This window comes from Halyomorpha halys, unplaced genomic scaffold (genome assembly GCF_000696795.3).
Source record: "Halyomorpha halys isolate HHAL.00 unplaced genomic scaffold, Hhal_1.1 Scaffold371.1, whole genome shotgun sequence".
NCBI classification, from domain to species: domain Eukaryota; kingdom Metazoa; phylum Arthropoda; class Insecta; order Hemiptera; family Pentatomidae; genus Halyomorpha; species Halyomorpha halys.
The window spans coordinates 489,850-494,910 of NW_027107668.1; the positions used below are offsets into that span (position 1 = coordinate 489,850).

Sequence of the window (5,061 nt, forward strand, 5' to 3'; positions counted from 1 at the left end):
ATAACATTTAACATGGTAAAACATATAACATTTAACACAACATCATGAATACCCCTATAATAAAGGAAAACAAAAAAATACAAAAAAGAAAAAAGCAAACTTAAAACTATAACAAAAAATAAATTAAGGTTGAACAAGATCGCGGAGATAGATCGACAAAAGGACGTAAGTCATTTACGCCCGGTTTGGGTAAATGATGAAGACGACAGAGATGGCCAGGATGCTGGCAACTACTAGTGCGCAGTGAGGAGACAATGGAGAAGATATGTGTATGCACACTGAGACTCTAAGAAGTCATCTATTTGCATTATAAAAAAAAAACACAGAGGGCGTATTTGTTTTGTTTTTTATATCATCTATTACATAATCGATTACCGATCAAATTTTGGTCGCAACATACCGCCAGCCTAAAATTTGTAAAAAAATTTTTAAATAAATAATTCAAACTCTATCCATTATAGTCTCAAAACGTTTTATTTCTCTTATACGTCCAACGTTTCGGCCAATCGGGCCATCTTCAGGGACAATCTACTCAATACCACTTTGAAACCTTATAATTTAACAACTCTAAACTTCATGCAGGCTATTCTGCCCAGGTCAAAAATATAAATATCTAATTAGTCAATTATCAATTAAAAACAAAGTCAATTTATTTGTCTCCAGACACTATTCCTTAAAACTTTTATTACAATTAATATGATAATATAGTTGTTAAATTATAAGGTTTCAAAGTGGTATTGAGTAGATTGTCCCTGAAGATGGCCGGATTGGCTGAAACGTTGGACGTATAAGAAAAATAAAACGTTTTGAGACTATAATGGATAGAGTTTGAATTATTTATTTAAAAAACTACCAGTCTCAAGAAAATATTAAGATTATAAATAAATTTGTAAAAAATTATAAATTGGCATTAATGGGGTTAAGGAGACTGAACAGTACCAGAAAAAAACAAAATTTGGCAAGATCAATAAATTTGTAACGGCCATTTTGTGTATTTAAACTGATAAATATTCTCCGCCCTTTGATATTCCCTTCTTTGAAAAGTAAATTACTAAAAATATAGACTCGTATGTACATATAGATCTACTTGCAGAGAATTGAAAGTAGGGCAGACGCCAAAGAGCTTACTGGAGTTCCTTAAATCCTTAAATCCTCAAGAACCCATTTAGAAGACCGCTACATTAGCTGGTTAACGTACTACAAGAGGGGCGTTAAGTGGGAACAAGTGGCTATTGTGGTGGGCTGAGCCCAGGTAGTGTGGAGGTACAGGTAGGGAATACTCCAGGTACAGGGAAGGGTGTGCATTGACTCTTTGTTACTTGTTCGCCACCAACTAATTACTAACTGTCAATAGCTAAAGTAACCCAATAAAATAAGCTCAAGAAAAAAAATTAATCTTTAAACCAAAGCCTAAATATTAGGAGTATTCATGATGTTATGTTAAATGTTTTACCATGTTAAATGTTATAACTATAAGATTGTGAGCAGCCCTATGTGAAGTCATGTTAAACGTTAAATGCATAAGAGTCCCTAGCGGATTTTCTCAGCAACTTGTTATATAAACCTTTATGTTTATAACCTTCCTTCCAGACCCTCATGTTATTGTTTACTTCAGTTTTGATTTAAGTAATTAATTACAACATGCCTAGAGTGAGTGAAAACTGAATTTGTGTGAAAGTTTAGCTTATGAAATGAAATGAAAAAATAACTTTATTCTGGGACATATGTCCCCTAAGAATAATTACATGGTTCATATAGTGAGATTTTTATCTGGCGAGCGTTTACAAATTTTCAGATAGTAGAATGAAATTACATTGTTTTTTTTCTCAAATATATCATTAAAATTATCCATTCTGGTTTAATAACAGGGATATGAATACCACAAACACACGAAAGAACTGAGCTGTCACAACAAAAATGGCGGCGATCTCAACTGGTCTATTGTGTGACGTCATTCTCCATTTAACAGACCAAGTAACAGACTCTCAGCCATGTTAAATGTTATTTCGTTTTACCACGGCCAAAGAAGGCAATTTTTTTCGATTTAACATGGGTTTTTCCATTTAACACGCTTTAACATGTTAAACCAAAGATCATGAATACCCCTATTGGAAGATTAATAGTTGACCGTGTGTCATCCGTAGTTGTCCAACTTGCACAGCCTCAAGGGCCAAAATGCAGTTTTTAATAAATCAATTATATACCTGAACTGATTGTAAGAAAGGTTAAAAATGTTATATGCTAAGAGAGAGGATGGTAATCAGTGATCTGGTTAATTTCGAATCCGGCTGTAACAGATAATTATTTATTCGGTTACTCCAGCCGTGAGTGAACCCTGTGGGTTTGTTGCCCCTCTTGGATCCATTCATCCTCATAAGGGTACAACTTCGGAAAAATCTGGCGTCCGAGCGTAATTCTTACCAAATCACCTCCTTGCACAACCGTTGGTCAGAATAACAGTAATTCCTTATAAAGTACTGCCCCCTTGACCCTTCTTGGATTCTAGAAGTACAGATTCATTTATTTATAACACGAAACGTACTAAGGTAGGCCTCTTTAAGTTTATTATGAAATATCAAACTGTCTTTGTAATTTTTGTTAATATAATCTGAGAAACTACGCGTCATAATAAGAATACAACCCGTAATTTCTAAGATTAATGCAGCTGTAACGCATTATATAAATACCACGTGACAATATAACATATAAATGCTCTTAGAAACAACTTTATTTCTCGCCATGGGCATACCATCAGATCACCCGACGACTATCGTAAGTAGCAAACAAGCAGATTTAACGACAGGGTTGTAAATTGATACATAAATGTGCAAGATAAGTAATAATAAATTAGCCATAATGAATAAATATGAAGAATAAAACAGTTTTAAAAATAAATTACAAAGAAATGCCTTTAGGAGGAGGAAGGCGGCCTCGCTTGCCTTGGACATTTTTTCATGCCAGCGTAGGAGAATATTTTATTATACCTTCATTTCGAATATTGGAAATTAATTGCCTATATCTACAGTATGTTTAGAAAATTATAAATAAATCCAGAATTATAAATATATGAGCAGTTTTCTATCAATATGTAATATATCCAGTTCTTAAACTTGCTTTTTATTATAACTAGCCGGCATGATCCGCCAATACTTCGCTATTCCTATTAGTACACGAGTCCAAGAGGAGAAAAAAAGGCAGTTATCTCACCCCAATTTTTGATTACTTTAATGAAAACTATGTATAATTAATAGTCAAAATTGATGAGTCTGCCGAGTATAGGTAGTAGGAATAAAAAATGGCGGCTGTTTCAAAACCTTAAAAACACATTAATTTTTCAATCGGAGCTCTATATCTTAAAAACTACGCACTAGAAAATCTAAAATAACATTATTTAAAGCAGAGTAAATTTTCTTAGAGTTATTTACGTCCAATAGTTCTCGAGATAGAGCTTTTTAAAAAGCAAAATTTCATAAAAATACTGAGTATCAGTAGTTAATTTATTATGAGAAAATCTCAGGAACTATGTGATGTACAGATGTCTATTAGCACTCAAATTAAAGCTAAATAATTGTACTATAAAGTGGTTTATGATCTTCACCTTCGTAGGAATCGTAGTTTTCATGATATTTGCTAAAATAAATTGATTTATAGTTGTTCTGAAACGTCGGCATAAAATAAATAAATATGGTTTTGTTTATTTATGTTGGTCTTTGCTGACCGCACCCCCCAATAAACTTCTCCAATCATTAATCACTATTTACACTTCATAATATAGTGTAATAGAATCAGTAATGCTTTTGACTTATTCCTTGGAAAGAGAAAAATCGATTGGTGTACAATAACAGTGAATAGAGCCAATACTTTCTCAGCTACAAACCAAAAACGCTCAATTTTGATCACAACTTTTTTTCTACTCAAAAATTCAGGAATTTCACTATCTTTAAAGCTTCCTATGAGGAAAGAGAACACTTTAAAAAAAACTGCACGTAAATTGGTCCAGAAATTCAAAAGTTTATTCTGGACAAATATTCAACCATTCCGTCATATATATATATATATATTTATATTTATTGATATTTACAACTTCAAACATTCTGGTGTGGTGCGGGCATGACACAACCTTCTGTTACAAACTACTCACTACTACTTGTCACAATATTGTTATGATAGCAAGGTGTAATAGAATTAAATTGATAATAATCAAAAACTCTGGATATTAATGACAGAGTGACAAAATAATTAGACTTCAGGTTATGATAACTTTTTAATAAATTAATATAATTCCCTACTGTTTTATTATTTCATAGGGTAATTTTCACTGAAACCTGGGTAGAATAACCTGCAGAAAATTTTTTAAAAATAATTTATCTGTAGTAATTTAATTTAATATAATTAAATTTATATTAATTTAACTATATTATAATTAATTTAAGTCTAAATTAGTCTCTAATATTGCCCTTGAGAATGGCCGAATTGACAGGGAACGCTGGACTTTTGCAAAAATGAAGATTGATTTGAGACTTTAATTTGGATATAATTGATTTTATTTAAACAATGACAGTTTATTAAAAATAATAATTGTTTCTAATGATTTATTTATTGTTATTTACAACTGTATACATATATAGTAATATACATCGAGTAAATTTTCTGTTAGTGATATTATAATGACATGATACAAACATATGGAGAAACTACCCATTGATAGAACTCCAAAAACATTTCTAAAGGAGAAGATCGCAAAACCATCTTCTTTTCAGACGCCTAAGACGATTATTAGATAGTGAAGAAGCCAGGTTGGAAACGAGTTGGTTTAGGTGGTTGGGAAGTTTATCATGGAAGGATTGGTATCTGGTTCTGGCCAAATCGGCAACATATGGGACACTGAGGAAAAATACTATTAACAAATAACAACTTTCGTAGAATAGCATATTATTTTTTTAAATAACCAATTATAGAATTTTTTTTTTATTTTATTTATTTGTTGATATTTACAACTGTATAAAAAAAAATACAACCAGTAAATTTGATCATAATGACATAATGATATGATACAGGATG

At 31.6% G+C, this 5,061-nt stretch overlaps 1 protein-coding gene across 1 annotated transcript in view; it reads right to left on the bottom strand.

The window, feature by feature from the left end:
* The window catches only part of magu (SPARC related modular calcium binding-like protein magu), an 89,677-nt gene that overhangs the window by 49,434 nt on the left and 35,182 nt on the right, over nt 1-5,061 (bottom strand). The window lies entirely within an intron of this gene.